Source organism: Halichoerus grypus, chromosome 3 (genome assembly GCF_964656455.1).
Source record: "Halichoerus grypus chromosome 3, mHalGry1.hap1.1, whole genome shotgun sequence".
NCBI classification, from domain to species: Eukaryota; Metazoa; Chordata; class Mammalia; order Carnivora; family Phocidae; genus Halichoerus; species Halichoerus grypus.
This window is the reverse complement of record NC_135714.1, coordinates 105,656,471-105,674,455: the sequence shown is the minus strand read 5'-3', so window position 1 is coordinate 105,674,455 and position 17,985 is coordinate 105,656,471.

The window sequence follows — 17,985 nt, the reverse complement described above, 5'->3', positions numbered from 1 at the left end:
GAGCTGGCAGCATAGCAAACACAGCCAATGATGGCTAAGCTCTGGTCTGGGCATGAAGAATGTTTAGGTTTCACATGCCTGCTCATGAGTAGTTATATATATATATCACTTGAAACCGAGTTTATAAGTTGGCTAAGGGCTGTATTATCCTTACACAGGTTCTCAGGCTATCCCAGCCCTCTTAGCTGAAGCTCTGTACTGAGGATCTTAAGACCCATCTATGTTTGCATAGTTTTGTGCCTTTATGGAGTCCTACTTCTTTGCTTAAGGCCCACTATCTCTATGGAAATTGATACTTACCTATAAAAAGTGTCCCTCACCATAAGCTGCAGTGGTCTTTCACGGTGAAATTCTCATAAGGCTCAAGCCTAAATCCTAAAGCCAAGTGGAGTCTCAGCCACACTCCACAGCGTAGGCCATGGCACAATGTCCAAACTGAAGATACACCAAGTCTCCTACTAAAATGCAAGGCTCAAAGTCCTGACCCTACCCCAGGTCTCTCCATATGTATTTTTATCTACAAATTATATGCCTTGTCTTCTGTTTCACAGTGTTCCTGAGGAATGAATCAACTATGCCAAGATGAGGGTGAAAGTGGTGTCATAAAAAGCATCCTTCTCATCTCTCTAGGGTTTGTACCCATTGTGAATAAGACAAAAGAGTCAGCAGATGAAGACCGGAACTCTCATCTTAGGAATGTTAAGCTGGAGGAGGTTACTTGGCGAGGCAGAGCTAGCTTCCAATTTGGCTGCTTTGGTCTTGAAAAATTACCCAAAGGAAATGTTGAATTTGCAGAGCAAACGCACTTCCCCAGGTCATTTCCTCTCTCCGGACCTGATGGAGAAAGAAGGAGAAACAAGGGACCACCCCCGCCGCCATTTGCAAGAATCTAATAGATGCCCCCATCTCACTGAGAAGCAGTGTTCAAAAGCTGATGCCCAACATACAGGTAATCCCTTTGACCTCCCTGGGAGGGAAAATTGTAGGCTGGGGCACCAGGAGCTAAGAGTGTTATACAAGTGGATATCGCTCCAGATGGATAGAACATTAGGCATGAGAGTGAAGTATTTCTGCCTAAATACTTAAGACCTATTAAAAAAGTGTTTCTTTGTTTCTGATAAGTAGAGAATCAGTAGTAGAGAATCAGTTCTGTAATCTATTTTATGCTTACATTTTCCAGAGCTTCTACGATGCTTAAAGCTACGTGTATTCGTTCAATTATGATAGTTTCTCCACTATATTTATTTATACTTAAATACAAATAGTGCATCAAATAAAACAAATTCAGAATCCCTTCTTTATTTTATAAAATTTAAGCCTTCCACCTTTCAAGGAGTTATAAGACTTGTTCTACTCTGAGTCACCAATCAAATGTGATTTACCATGATGGCACATTACAAGACAACCCTTCAGGAACATGGGTGTTTTGTCAACCCAAACATAGCTCACTGATTTTCCAAAAATATTGTTGACAAGTCCTAAAAGTAAACAGGTGCAGAGGTTTTTTTTTTTTGAAATTCGGACCTTCTGTTTCATTAATCAGGGCTTCAGATGAAGGGAAAGTTGGGATGATCAATAGTTACAAATTAAAAAGAAGGGGCGCCTGGGTGGCTCAGTCGTTAAGCGTCTGCCTTCGGCTCAGGTCATGATCCCAGGGTCCTGGGATCGAGCCCCGCATCGGGCTCCCTGCTCCGCGGGAAGCCTGCTTCTCTCCCTCTCCCACTCCCCCTGCTTGTGTTCCCTCTCTCGCTGTGTTTCTCTCTGTCAAATAAATAAATAAAATCTTTAAAAAAAAAAAAAAAATTAAAAAGAAAATCAGTTTCAGAAGTGTTTTCTGGTGTGAAATATAAACAAAGTTTCCTTGGAGAGGATGAGAAAAAAAGATTAATTAAAGATAGAAACCTCTTTTATCACAGGTCAAGTTTTTTTACACACCATTAAGCTCATTCCTTTTAGAGGAGGGCTCAAAATTATTTAACTAGAATCAGTGATCAAAATAGAGGCAACGAGAAGGAAATTGTCTTGAAATAAGTACATTTTATTTAGGTCGTTGGTACTGATCAAATGTCACTGTGGATAGCAATATTTAGTCTTTACAAAGTGCTTCACAGTTTGAGCCACAATTTTCTTCATTTCCTGACCAACGGCCTTGTACGGCCAATAGCTTGTGCCTTTAACCCAGCAGATGTTTTCGTGTCTCGGTTGTATTCATCACACAGGCAGAGCCCAGGATTTTATTTTCATTCACACCCTTCTCCCACATGCAGAACTTCCTTCAGAAGACAAAGGGAGTGCGCATAAAAACACACCACAGGGTGGGGATGAGTTTAATGAACATGGTCTCCGGTGTATAAAGAGCCTAACTCTTTCCTAGTACACAACAGCCACTGAAGTAATTTGAAACGGTTCCTATAAGACCAAAACCCACAGCCAAAGGAATCACATAATCATAGAATATTGAACTTGGATGGGACCGGTAGAGTGTGTGTCAAAACCGAGAAATATACGGGCGCTTTTTATTTTTTTTTATTTTATTTATTTATTTGAGAGAGAGAATGAGACAGAGAGCATGAGAGAGGGGAGGGTCAGAGGGAGAAGCAGACTCCCCACTGAGCAGGGAGCCCGATGCGGGACTCGATCCCGGGACTCCAGGATCATGACCTGAGCTGAAGATACGGGCGCTTTTTAAAGGAAAAAGTTATTTAAGCTCACATTCCCCTCCCCCCATGCTGACTGAAACTAATTTTGTTCTAGTCTTCCTTAAATATGTGCAACCATGAATCAAAGAATAAACTTGTCATCCCTCTAGCTTCTTCACCTCCTGATTGGGACAGAGACGGCTCAATGTAGGCATCAGTGTAGTGCCACTTCCTATAAGCTGTAATGATCTTTCAAGGTGAAGGTCACACCAAAGCGTCAGCCTGCCTTCGTGTAGCTCCACAGCCACCACTCACTGGTTGTGTCACTTCACACAGATTACGCAGCCAACCTGTGCCTCGTCTATAACAGTAGGATCCACCTCATAGGTTATAAAATTAAATAAAATGATAAAGGTGTAACAGTGCCTATTGTATAGTTAGTAAATGATCATAATCATTTGTTTTCAAAACCAGATAGCCACCAAAATTCAAAGTTTATTTAACTTAATGTAATGCACAATATGATTTTTTAATGAAAGTATATATAGTGAAAGTGGGTTCATGGACCACTTTTTTAACAGAATTATACTAAAAACTTCGAGAATATGTTCTCTAGTTCAGAGTAACCGGACGTCATATATAATTAACTCTGCCAGTTAGCAATTTTTTTTTTTTTAAAGATTTTATTTATTTATTTGACAGAGAGAGACACAGCGAGAGAGGGAACACAAGCAGGGGGAGTGGGAGAGGGAGAAGTAGGCTTCCCGCTGAGCAGACAGCCCGATGCGGGGCTCGATCCCAGGACACTGGGATCATGACCTGAGCCAAAGGCAGACGCTTAACGACTGAGCCACCCAGGCGCCCCTGCCAGTTAGCAATTTTAAAACCAATTTTAATAAAGTGACACCAGAAAGTTGGCTTGTCCCTGCAAGGTAAGGTAAGCATTATCACATCATAGAAATTTGCATTAAATGCATTGTTTAGTTTAACCAGTTCTCAAATGGAGAGGCAAATTACACACTGCTGGTATTACCTTAAGAACCAAGGAAAATCCAGCATCTTTGATGGATTTTTCAATTAGATTTTGGTAGCATGAAACTATCAACCAGGTCAATATCTTAGACGTTGTAAAATCACAAACAAGTTAGGAAGTTTGGATTCCTTTCCAAAGTTCTTTGTTTTCTATGAAAAGCTGAAAAAATCTTCACATCACAAAGGAAATAGCAATTTGACAGATGTGTCGCAAAATAATCAGATTGGCATTCATGGTGGTGAAGAAAACTTTCCTAACTATCACAAAAGTGATAACTAAATCCTTTTAAGTTATACTTATTTCTGTGTCTAATATTTTCCCCTATTAAAATTTATTATGTATGAAAAGAAAACCATTTATTCATCTCAGATAGACGTAACAACTGACTGACATTATCCTAGATCCATAAAGAATATATTTCAGAGGACAGAATTGTCTCTACTCTTTGTCTAGGATCTTAAAACCAATTTGAAAGCTAGTACAATGCTTGCATTCAGATATATTAAGTATCCCAAACATTTTCAGAAGTTTCCATCATGTCAAGAAGTTATATTACAATTTTCAGATCTGTAAATGGATGCTTTTAATTAATAACAATATGCATATAGGATTCTCGCATCAAAGCTTTTCAATAAAATCTTTCCTTAGCTACTTAGTCATATATATTATTTACATTTTGAAAGCATTTTCCATATTTTCAATCACTGACATTTACATCTGATTTTTAAAAATGCTTTCTAAGCACCAACTAAGAATACAAAAATACCAAAAACAAAACAAAACAAAACAAAACCCCCAAAAAACAAACCAAAAACCAAAAACAAAAAAACCCAAAAGCCAAAAACCTGTATTAAGGGGGAAAATTACAATAAATAAAAGATGAATTAGGAAATAAACCTTTGAAAGAAAAACTTTTATCCTAGTGGAATTGATGTATATTAAATGGGCTGCTAAGTAGATGCATTTAGTTAAATTGGAACTACTCAAACAAGAATGAGAGGAGGTAGTGCTTATACTTTGGGAACCCTCATATACTATACATCTCTTTAAAAATAATGTTTTATTTCATTTCGTAGACTTCTTTATCTTTCACATACAGTACCAGCTAGACTCTACTGTGTAACAAGCCACCCCACGACTTTGTGTGTTCAGGCAACAACATTTATTTAAGCTCAAATATCAGTTGGCCCACAGTTTGGGCTGTGCTCAGCCTGATGGCCTTCTGGTGATGTCCGAGCTGATTGCTGTTTGCTAAGCTCCTTCAAGGACCTTGGCTGGAACAGCTGGGTCAACTGGAGCCTCTTGCCACATGGTTTCTTATCCTCTAGCAGGCCAGCTGCTTGTGCATATGGTGCAGTTTCAAGCTCAGTGAGAGAAATCCCTAATATGCAAATGCTTTCTAAGCCTCTGTTTGCTGCTGTTCCATTGATCAAAGCCGGTCACAAGGCCAGTTTACATTCAACGGAGGAAAGCAACGCTCCACTTTCTATTGGGAAGACTTGCACGTATTGTCCCTATTTTGCTATTTGCCATGCCTACAATATTTCTTTTTTTTTTTTTTTTTAAGATTTTATTTATTTATTTGAAGAGAGAGACACAGCGAGAGAGAGAACACAAGCAGGGGGAGTGGGATAGGGAGAAGCAGGCTTCCCGCCGAGCAGGGAGCCCGATGCGGGGCTCAATCCCAGGACCCTGGGATCATGACCTGAGCCAAAGGCAGACGCTTAACAACTGAGCCACCCAGGCACCCCGCCCACAATATTTCTTTACCCATGTGCTTTCAAATTAATGCCTAAATATCTCTGAAATTCATCCGTTTCTCTCTTTGGGGACATTCCTTAAGGTCAGCTCTCATTACCTTTCCATTGGATTATTGCTGCAGCTGTCTCGGTGGACTCCCCTCAACCATGCCTCCTGCCTTACAAGAAGGCAGCCAAGCAATCTTTTTAAAACATAGATATTATTTGAATAAGAATATCAAATTAGGCTTTGAACGCCTTTTCATTATGTCAGGTTAAAAACCCAAGTCTTTACTAGGACTACTAAGTCCTGTGTAGTTCACACATCTTGAATATATGTGGACTCCCAAACATGCACCATGACAGGAGGGTGCTTGATTTGGCCTAATCTGAAAGCTTCGCTCAAGAAAGGAAGTTTGGGCTGAGGTTCGAATAATGGGACCAGAGTGAATTGGGAAAAAGGGATGAATATTTACATCAGTTGTAATTTCACACTTATATGTATGATTTCTTAATTGTTGAAAGCTGAGATCACATCTGTTTTTCCCCTGGTGCCTAGCAAAGTGGTTTAGACCCAATAAGAAATTTTAAGACAAGATTAACTTTGAGATACCTGAGCAAAGACTAAATTGTAGACTTATATGAAAATTGCAATATTTCAGAGTCACACTTCGCTAATGTCTGAAACCATTATTTTGAAGACATATGACCTATGTTTCTGGGCTTTATATCAGGAATGAAGAAATTCGGGTTCTAGGACTAATTCAGCCATCACCCATCTGTTAAACATTCTTGGTCTCAGTCTCCTCATCTGTAAAGAGAGAAAGAACGCAGCCATGGTACCTGTCTTTCCAATTTTTTAATTATGTGATGCTATGCTTCTGAGACTTGAAATAAGCAGAAAATTTTAGCATAAAGATAACCTTTCAGAAGAGAATGCATTATACATTTATTTATCTGAATTTGCTTTAGATTTATAATGTGTCTTCAGTTTAAGTACCCAGAGGATATAATTATACATAAAAATAAAATTGCTCAAAATATTAAATGCAGAGACTTTTTAAAAACCCAGAAAAATAAAAAATAAAGCAAAGAAGAATAAACATATAATATGTAAACAATAGAATGAAATTAAATAGCAATCTCCTCATCGCAGCAAATAGAGTAACTGTCCTAAATTTGTGGACTACTTAAATGCCTCACATTGAGAAACATGCTGAATTTCCAAAAATTTTAACACATGGGACCTGCTTATGAAGCATCTGGAAAATCCCAAAATCAAAACATGCACTTCAGCAGGACAATTTCAAAAGAGTATAACCCAGAGGCTATGTCCCCCAAGCTGAGTGTGGCAGGAAATAGTTGGGCCCCCACATGTCAAGACAAAATTTCTGCAGCACTTCTCAATAGGACATTTAAAAAGAGAAAAGCAAATAGGCAACACAGCAGTAGGTATTTTTTAATATATTTCAGATTTTACTCAAACAAAAACAACATATGGGATTGTGAAGTAATTCACAATTCATTACAATGAATCAAATAAGAGATTTCGAACCTCTTGATACCCAAAGTAATAGATTTTATTCTCACGATTTTGTGAGGCTTCTGAGGTAAATTCCAGTTTATTGAGGAATGTACCTGACCGAGGGCATCAGAAAAATAGAGTTCAAGTTCAGCTGTGTGATGCGATCTTAATATCTCAATCTGCAATGTAAATGAAAATAGGTGGTAAAAGAATTGCCTCTGGAGGCTGACTGTCTGGTTTTTAATCCCAAGTACCCCTCAGAAAAAACTGTATGGAATAACTTCTTATTTAAGTGTCATGTATTTTGTAGGGTAGCCACTAAAGAATAGAAAGTTATAAATTCCAACTAGAGGATGGAAAAAAAATGCAGTAACAGAAATAACACAATCACAAAGAAGGCAGAAAAAAATTTTAATAAACAATATACAAGTTATACAAATAGCACAAAAATTTGGTAGAATTTAACCCAAAGTAGATCAGTAATTATATTAAATATAAATGAGCCATATGTTACAATTAAAAGGCAAGATAAAAGAGATTAAAATGCAAAACCAAATAAATGCTTTTTTAAAAGATGTATATTAAAAATAGGAATACAGAAAGATTAAAAGTTTGAAATAGATATACTTTATAAATGTTAATTCCCCTCAGAAATGGGGTTTTAGTTATAGCATTATCAAAAAAAGGAGACATTAGAGCAAAAAGCATTATCGTATTTCAACAGGGTCATTTTACAATGAGAAAAAATGTAATACATCACAGATCACCAAGAGATTATAAAGTTTTAAGCTTTTCTGTATTTAATTAAAAAAAATTGATAAAACTAGAAGAATAAGAATACAAATTAAAAAATCAGAGTAGGAGATTTTAACAAAATTTTCTTTATAAAGATATAATAAAAAGGAAAAATACAAAAAGGACACGGAAAACTTGAATAACTTGATTTAAAAATTTGACCTAGTGGATTTTTACAGACTATTTCACTCAACAACCATAGAATGCACATTCTTTTACAATGTGCACATTTATAAAAACTGACCATGTCCTGGGCTAAAAAGTATGTTCAACAAATTTCAAAGAATTTAAATCACACAAGCCATTTTCTCTGACTAGAAATTAGAAATTTATACGAAAAAAAAAAAACCCTAGAAGCATCCTTTAAGTTTGGGAATTAGAAAATGCATTTCCTTTTTGACTCATTCTAAAACTCATATTAAAATTAGAAAATATTTAGAACTGAAATATGAACCAACCTTAGGGTTGCACATAAAGCAGGAGTTAAAGAAAAATAGATAGTTTAGCATATGTTAAAAAAATAGTAGAATGAGAATTAATGAATTATTCATGTCAGTGAAGTAGGAAGAGGCTAGTATAACAAATGCAAAAAAAAAAAAAAGAAGAAGAAGAAGGAAGGAAGGATAATAAAGAAGTAAAAAGTAAAAGTTAATGAAATAGCAATAAGCATGTTATAGAGAGGGTCAACAAAGCTGAAAGTTGGCTTTTAAAAATAACATACAATTGTCCCACTTCTTGAAAGATTAATCAAGTAAAACAAGAGAAGACACAAAATAATTAATATCAGTAATATAAAAGTGGACATCATTATTACTTATGTACATTTAAAAAGATAAGATAATATTATGAACAAACTTATTTCCAACAAATGGAAAATTTCAAGAAAATAAAGCAATCCTCCCAAAATGTAACTTACCGAAATGGACTCATAAAGAATAAAAAATCAGGACAGTCTATTCTAAAAATTGAATAATAGTCACAAATCTTCCCATAAAGAAAATTCCAGGTCTAGCGGGCTCCAACAGCACGTTCCATGAAGCATACAAAGATTGATTAATTCCAATATTACACAAATACTTTCAGAGAATAGAAACAGAAGGAACACTCCTCATATTATTTTATGAAGTTAGTGTAAGCTTGATAAGAGCTCTGAGAAAGAAATTAGTAGAAAATTACTGGCCATCTCTTTCAGGAACATTGATGTAAAATACTAAGCAAACAAAAGTAATAGAAAAATATATTAAAACAATAATTAGCAACTTGGATTTATTTCAGGAATGCTAAGTTGTTGGCACATTAGAAAATCAATTACTATAATTCATGGTATCAAGATATTAAGGGGAAAATATTACATAATCCCTTCAATAAATGCAGAAAACATACCTGATAACATGTAACATCCACTTTCAGAAACTTTCTTAATATAATAATGGTATTTGCCGGACACCTAAAGATAATATATTCTAATGAGGAAAAACTGAAATATTGCCCATGTGATCAGAAAAGGGATTTAAGCATACATGTACATTTTATCCAACCTTTTGTATATGTCATAATAAATGGTGAAAAAAATACCAGCCTGCATGAAAATATATGCAAGAACTAAAACAGATAAATGAATATTAACTAGAATATATAACTGGCTCTGGCAAGTAAATAAGAAAAAGATAATCAATAAAAAAATAGGCTAAGAATATGAACAGGCAATTCACAAAATAGGTAAACTGAATGGTTAATAAAAACTCCTAAACATTATTAAACTCACCAATAATCAAAGAAATTCCAATTAACATGACAATATAGCACTTATCTCCATCAAATAGGAAAAAAATGTAAAATTTTTATTTTCTAAATGTAAAAGAAAAAAAACTGACCAATAGCAAACATGACAAAAGGTTAACATCTTTTGAATCTTGGAGGTGTCTGTGGATACTTTTATCTTCTGTCTTATTTTCTGGGTGAAAAATGATTTCCTAGTCAAAATTTTAAAACTGTTTTAATATAACTTTACAAAACACTTTCGAATTTGGGTTCAGAGATTTAACTTGAATCTATGTTTACTAACTGTGTGACTTCTGAAAATTTTATACCTTTTCTAAAACTCCATTTCTTCATTTATTGTACAGGAAATATATTAAGAATAATATATGATTATTTGTAAGGAGTAAAAAGATGAAAATAGGAACAGTGGAAGGCTTAAAGAAGAAATGTCAAAAAAGTGGACTTCTACAAATGTTTTCCTTTCTTTTCCATGAGAAATTAAATAATTTAAGGCAGATTATTTTGCACATTACCTCAGCTTTTAGCATCCCATTTCTTCAACCATAAGATGAAGTGATAATGCTTCATTCACTGGTACCAGGCGGTCATGCGAAGCTAATATGAGAGCTCCCTTTGGCTGCCCATTTCACTTAGAGTGGAAGCAGGTCCTCACAGTGGTTGACAGGGCCCTACCTGAGCCCCCACTCATTCACACCCCTCTCTGTTACCTTTCCAACCTCTCTTCTTCTCTCCTCATTTGGCCCCAGCCACCCCAGCATTCTGGCTACCCTTGAACTTCCAGGCAAGTGTCTGCTTAAAAACTTTGCAAACTCTGTCTAGAACACTCTTCTCAAAATATCTACAAGCCAACCCTCTCACCTCTTTCAAAGTCTTTGCTCAAATGCCTGCTTTTCTATTATACTGATCCAAATCAGCCTGTTAAAATTGGAACACTGCCCACCCAGCAATTACTCTTACCTGCTCTACTTAATTTTTTTTCCCCCATAATATATATCACCCTCTAACAGACTATATGATTTACAATTTATTATGCTGGTTGTTTATAGCCAATCTCTCCTTGCTATTAAATCAACTCAGTAGGGACTGAGGCCTTTACTTTCCCCATGATGTACCCCATATACATAGAATAGTTCCTAACACATGGTAGGCACTCAATAAATATTTGCTGAGTAAATGAATGTGTATGAAAAGCTCACCCCTTGGGAAAATATATGAGTTTTGGAACTTTAAGCGAACTTTTGTTGCCCAAATAACAATTGACTTAACTTCATGATTTATGGAATTGCAGATATTTTAGAAATATGCATGCAAAAATATGCTCAGAAATAGTTTCTAAAAATAAAAAATATTGACATGTATAGTCCTTTAATTTAACTCCAAATACAAAAATAAAACTTGTGGAAGAAGACAAACTTTTCCTAAGGGATTGTGACATATATCAATGAGTAGTCTAATTTCCGAATTCCATGCTATCAAGAACAGAGGAAGATGGTTCAGGATGTGTACAATCAATGATGTTGTAAATGTGTCCAGTGCTGAATTCTCAAAAAACTGCCCCGGGTGTCCCAGAATAATTGGTATTTGATAAGTTCTAGACTTGTAGGTGATGAGTAATTGACACCATCATTATGGTATTTCCAGAAGATTCTCTAGATAATTGCTGTAATAAATATATTTGATTTGTGTCCTATAACCACCCAGCAGGAAAAATATACTCACAAATGTTTGCCAGAGTGTTGCATCTTTTTCATTTGTTTGCTTGACTAGAAGTATATATATATATTTTTTTTCATGTCAAATTACATTCTGAAATGTAAGTATAAAAAATAAATTTAAATGGGACAATCTACTCTAAATTTAAACAAGCATTTGTCTCTCATCCCAAGTTTGGAGAAGTGGGGACAAAGCTGGCAGCGATTACATGGTCACACCACTTGCAGTGTGGCACTGAGTGCCCAAGCCCTCCCAGCACATGTGCAGCCACTCAGGCATTTCTCTGCTGTCCCCTGCCTTAAGATTCTACAGAAAGTCCAAGCATCTTGATCTTATTCATTTATTCTGCTTCTAACAGCTGTAACAATTAGAGATGCCCTGATGGTTGAATCAGAACATTTCCCAGTCAACAAAGCAAACAATGGTGTAGCAATTCGACTAGAAAACTTTTTGGTCTGAAGTATGTTCTTTTCTAGCTCAAGCATCTGAGAAAGGTGCTGATAATACTGAATTGAGGGAAACCATTAAGCCAGTAAGAACTTTGGAAAGAACTGACATCAATTAACATCTCTACAGGGCTCTAATACAGGTAGGGTTTTCCTTCTATATGGTTCTCTGTAAAAAGTTAATCGTGGTTTTCATTAACTTAGGAATGAAGTATGTCACTAGGTGATGTAGGGAGATAAAAAGGAAATAAAATATGTACTCTCTACCAGTAGTATATTTTGAATCTAGTTTGAGAGAAAGAACAGGAACATTTATATGTTGTCTTTTCTTTACTTTTTAAAAAAATATTTTATTTATTTATTTGACAGAGAGAGACACAATGAGAGAGGGAACACAAGCAGAGGGAGTAGGAGAGGGAGAAGCAGGCCGAGTAATGGTTTTTGATTAAATCTAGAGGTATTCAACAAAGAGACACCTAAATGGACTAGAGTATTTTGTGGAGGAGCTAGATTGGAAAGGAGGTAGAGACATGAAAGATATTCCATGCTAAGGTGTGGATAAAGAGGCAGAGATGGGATAGGCAGGCTGGGATCTGACTGATATAAATGCGTGGTGCCATGGGAATGAGAATCATGTGCTTTTAGCCTTTAAAGAATTGGAGCATCCTGCCAAGGGTTGTTTTGTTTATTTGTATATGCACATAAATACCAATTTTAGCTGATCCTTCCTAACTGAATACTGACCTTATCTTGCCTATCTCCAGCCAAATATCTGATTAGCAACTTCCAGGCCCAGATTCCCCCCAAACCCTTTAAACCATAATCACAGCCCCAAGATAAAAAAATATCAGTTCTTTCTCTTAATCATGGGGCCCATCATAGCACATTTATTTTTTTTTCCTCATAAAATAGAAAAAAAATATTCATGAAACAATGAGTTTGATCTAAGCAGCTTAAAAAGGAATGGAGGGGGAAGCAGCCCAGTGTGGTGGTTTACGACCTGGACTCCAGCCAGTCTCCCTGGCAACACTGACTCTCTCACTTCCCAGAGACCTGCCACTGGGAAAATCTCTGTACCTCAATGCTTTCATCTGTAAAATGGAGGTAATAATGATACCTGAGAGCATGATTTTGAAGATTAAATTAGTTAATACTTCTAAAGCACTTTGAGCAAGGCCCTATATAAGTGGTCATACTCCTACTAGTAATAACGTTAGCTTTATTACTGAGTGAGCTGAGAAAATAGTCATGTAGCTCATACCAAAAGCACAAATCTCATACCATAGGAACATTTTCAGTTTTTAAAATTTATGGTGTTAGTTTTGTTTGCCAGAAGTAATTACTTAACATGAGTCTTCAGCATATGGCAGCAAATAGCTAGAACACAGGGAAACCTTCAGGTCACTAAAAAGCCAAAAAGCACTCCCAAACTATGGGTGATCCACCAGGAAGACTGGGACTCTGGTCATTGTCATATAGATCTGGTCATTATAGAGGATAGAATGTTCTCAGAGGTTGTATGGATTCCTAAGCCCATTAGGCACTTGCAAATTGAAGATGCTCTTTTCACTGTACCTGAAATTTTGGGAATAAAAAAAAAAATTACAGGAGAGGGAGCAGGAAGATGGTGATGGAGTAGGAGGACCTTAGGCTCACCTCATCTCATGAACACAACTAGATAACTATCAAATCATCCTAAATACCTCAGAAATTGACCTGAAGACTGGTAGAACAAACTCCATAACTAAAGGAAGAGAAGAGGCCACATTGAAGGTAAGAAGTGTGGAGACATAGTTTAGGGAAGAAACGGATCACAGCTCCTGTGGAGAGAAGGGAGCCATGGTTGCAGAGAAGGGTGAGAGAAACAGGAGTACACATGGAAATGCATAAGGAGAACATGTCCCAAGGCCATCGGACTGGAAAATGAGAGGGGCTGAAATTTGTTAGTCCTTGCAACCAATGGGGCTTAAATACTTAGTTTTAAAGGTCAGTGAGCTTGGCTAGGATAGAGCCCAAAGGGCATTATGCTGCTCCTGGAGAGAAGGCAGGCAAATAACCTGAAGCAGACACTGTGGAAACAGCGATCTGAAAAATAACTGGGGCACACAAGGGGAGATCAAACACTCCTCTCAGAGCACAACCCTGAGAGGCAGCATTCACAGAGCCACCTCTCCAGGAACAATGGAGCTGGCAGGTGCCATTTTCCTCTTCTGTGCCTCAGCATGAGCACAGAACCACCTGTAGGAAACAGCGCAGCACTGACACTGCCTGCCTAACTTGCCTACACCAAGCTCCCCCACCCCCCAACACCATGCTTTGATGGGACTGCCCCTTGCAGTCAAGCTTGCCTCAGCCCCAGTACAGTGGCCCCCTCCTCCAGAAGACCAGCACAAACTCTTGCCCACAACACGTCTCCCAATCAGAGAGTTCTGCAGGGCCTCAGATGTCATGGAAGTGTCAGGTCTCGTTTCACAAGCAGAAGAGAGCACACCTAGTTAAAACTCACCACATTCAGGCCAAGGACCAAACACTGCCCACAGGCAAGGAGAGCCTCTACAAACAACTGGCCTGAAGAAAGAGCAGCCAGGACACAACAGCAGAGCACACGGAGCACACACTGGAGACACTCGCTGAAGTGCCAGGTCCTGGGCATTACATGACCGCTTCTTCATAAGGTCATTATTTTCAGGAGCAAAGGACATAACTGGCTTCTCTAACACAGAGAAAAAGGCAGAGACTTAGACAAAATGTGAAAACAGAGGAATTTATCCCAAATCAAAGAACAAGATAAGGCCACAGCCAGAGATCTAAGTGAAAAAGATATAAGTAATATGCCTGATGGAGAATTTAAAGCAAAAATCATAAGGATAGTCACTGGCAAAGAATAGAAGACAACAGTGAGACCTTTCCCACAGAGATAAAAGAGTTAAAAAAGAATCAATCAGAGATGAAGAGTGCAATAAGCAAGATTAGAAACACCCTTGATGCAATGAACAGCAGGCTGAAAGAAGCACAGGGATGAATTAATGACTTAGAAGACAAAGTAATAGAAAGAAATGAAGCTGAATAAAAAAGATAAAGAAGAATTATGCAACAGGAGAATAGACTTAGGGAACTCAGTGACTCCATCAAATGTAATAATATTCATATTTTAGGAGTCCCAGAAGAAGAAGAGAGAGAAAGGGGGGCAGAAAATTTATTTCAAGAAATAATAGCTGAGAACTTGCCTAATCTGTGGAAGGAGACAGATATCCAGATCCAGAAGGCACAGAGAACTCCCATCAAAATCAATAAAATCAGGCCCACACCAAGACATATTGAAATTAAATTATTAAATTAAATTAAATTATAAATTAAATATAGTGATAAAGAAAAAATCTTAAAAGCAGCAGGACAAATGAAGTTATTAACTTACAGGGGAAAACTCATAAGGTTAGCTGGAGATTTTTCAACAGAATCTTCACAAGCCAGAAGAAAGTGGCATGACATACTCAAAGTGCTGAATGGGAAAAAATCTGCGGCTGAGAATATTCTATCCAGCAAGGCTATTATTCAGAGGAGAAGGAGAGATAAACCCAGGCAAATAACCCCTAAACCAGCCCTGCAAGAAAAATTAAAGGGGACTCTTTGAGTGGAAAGGAGAGACCAAAAGTGATGTATAAAGGCAGGAAACACAGGGCGCCTGGGTGGCTCAGCCAGTTAAGTCTCTGACTCTTGATTTTAGCTCAGGTCATGATCTCTGCAGTCATGAGGTCAGGCCCCACGTTGGGCTCTGCACTCAGCTGGAAGTCTGCTTGAGATTCTCTCTCCTTTTCCTTCCCGCTGCTCACACTCTCTCTTTCTCTTGCTCTTTCTAAAATAAATAAATAAATAAATCTTTTTTAAAAATAATAAATAAATAAATAGAGGCAGAAAACACAAAAGAAGTAAAAATGAATATTTCTGTAAAAATCAGTCAAGGAACTCACACACACAAAAAAGATATAGGATATAATAACATATACCAAAAATGTGGAGAGGAGAAAAGAACAGGTTCAAACTTGAAAAACCACCAACTTAATATAGACTGCTATTTGCAGAAAAGGTTAAATATAAACCTAATGGTAACCATATATCAAAACCACTAATAAACATGCAAATAATAAAGAGAAAGAAACCCAAATATATCACTAAAGAAAATCAGTAAAACATGAAAGAAAGACAAGAAAGAATCAGAGAACATCTCCAGAAGCAACCACAAAACAAGTAATAAAATAGGAATGAATTCATATCTATCAATAATTACTTTGACTGTAAATGGACTAAACACTCCAATCAAAGGACTTAGGGTAACAGAATGGATAAAATAACAAGATCCATCTATATGTTGCCCACCAGAGACTCATTTTAGACCTAAAGACACCAGCAGATTGAAAGTAAGGAGATGGAGAAATATTTATCATGCAAATGGATGTCAAAAGAAAGCTGGAGTAGCAATACTTACATTGGAAAAACTAGACTTTAAAATAAAGAATGTAACAAGAGACAAAGAAAGGCACTATATAATAATAAAGGGGACAATCCAACGAGAAGATATAACAATTGTGAATATTTATGCCCTCAACATGGGATCACCCATATATATAAAACAATAACAAACAAAAGAAACTAGTTGATAATAATACAATAATACTAGGGTATTTTAACACCCCACTTACATTAATGGACAGATCATCTAAACAGAAAATCAACAAGGAAACAATGGTTTTGAAACACACAATGGACCAGATGGATTTAACAGATATATTCAGAACATTCCATCTAACATTCCATCCCTTAAAATAGCAGAATGCACAATCTTTTCAAGTGCACATGGAACATTCTCCAAAATACATCACAGATTAGGTCACAAAACAGGCCTCAACAAATCAAAAAGATTGAAGTCATCTCATGCTACTTTTCTGACCACTACACTATAAAACTAGAAGTCAACCATAAGAAAAAATCTGGAAAGACCCCAAATACTGAGATTAAATAATATGCTATTAAACAATGAATGGATCAAACAGGAAATCAAAGAAGAAACAAAATGGTACATAGAAACAAATGAAAATGAAAACACAACAGCTCAAAACATTTGGGATAAAGCAAAAGCAGTTCTAAAAGGGAAGTTAATAGCAATACAGGCTTACCTCATGAAGCAAGAAAAATCTCAAATAAACAGCCTAACCTTACAGCTAAAGAAGCTAGAAAAAGAACAACAAAGCCTAAAACCAGCAGAAGGAAGGAAATAATAGAGATTAAAGCAGAAATAAATGATATATAAACTAAAACAAACAAACAAACAAAAAACCAGATCAATGAAACCAGGACCTGGTTCATTGAAAAACTTAATAAAATTGATAAAACCTCTAGCCAGACTTATCAAGAAGAAAAAAGACCCAAATAAATAAAATCACAAATGAGAAAGGAGAAATAACCAACACCACAGAAATACAAACAATTATAAGAGAATATTATGAAAAACAATATGCCAACAAATTATACAACCTAGAAGAAATGAATAAATTCCTAGAAACATATAAATTACCAAAACTGAGATAGGAAGAAATAGAAAACTTCAACAGACCAATGACCAGTAATGAAATTGAATCAGTAATCAAAAAACTCCCAACAAAAGTCCAGGGCCAGGTAGCCTCACAGGCAAATTCTCCCAAACATTTAAAGAAGAGTTAATACCTATTCTTCTCAAGCTAGTTCCAAAAAATAGAAAAGGAAGGAAAATTTCCAAATTCATTCAATGAGTCCAACATTAACGTAATACCAAAACCATATAAGGACACCACTGAAAAAGAGAACTACAGGCCAGTATCTTTGATGAGCATAGATGCAAAAATTCTCAATAACATACCAACAAACCAAATCCAATAATACATTAAAAAAATAATTAGCCACGATCAACTGGAATTTATTCCTGGGTGCAAGGGTGGTTCAATATTCACAAATCAATCAATATGATATACCACATTAATAAAAGAGAGGATAGGAACCCTATGATCATTTTAATAGATGCAGAAAAAGCATTTAACAAAGTACAACATCCATTCGTGATAAAACCCTCAACAAAGTAGGTTTAGAGGGAACATACTTCAACATAATGAAGGCCATATGAGAAAAACCCACAGCTAATACCATCCTAAATGGGGAATAAATGAGCTTTTCCTCAACAGTCATGAGCAAAACAGGGATGTCCACTCTCACCCCTTTTATTCAACATAGTACTGGAAGTCCTAGCCACAGCAGTCAGACAACAAAAAGAAAGAAAAGGCATCCA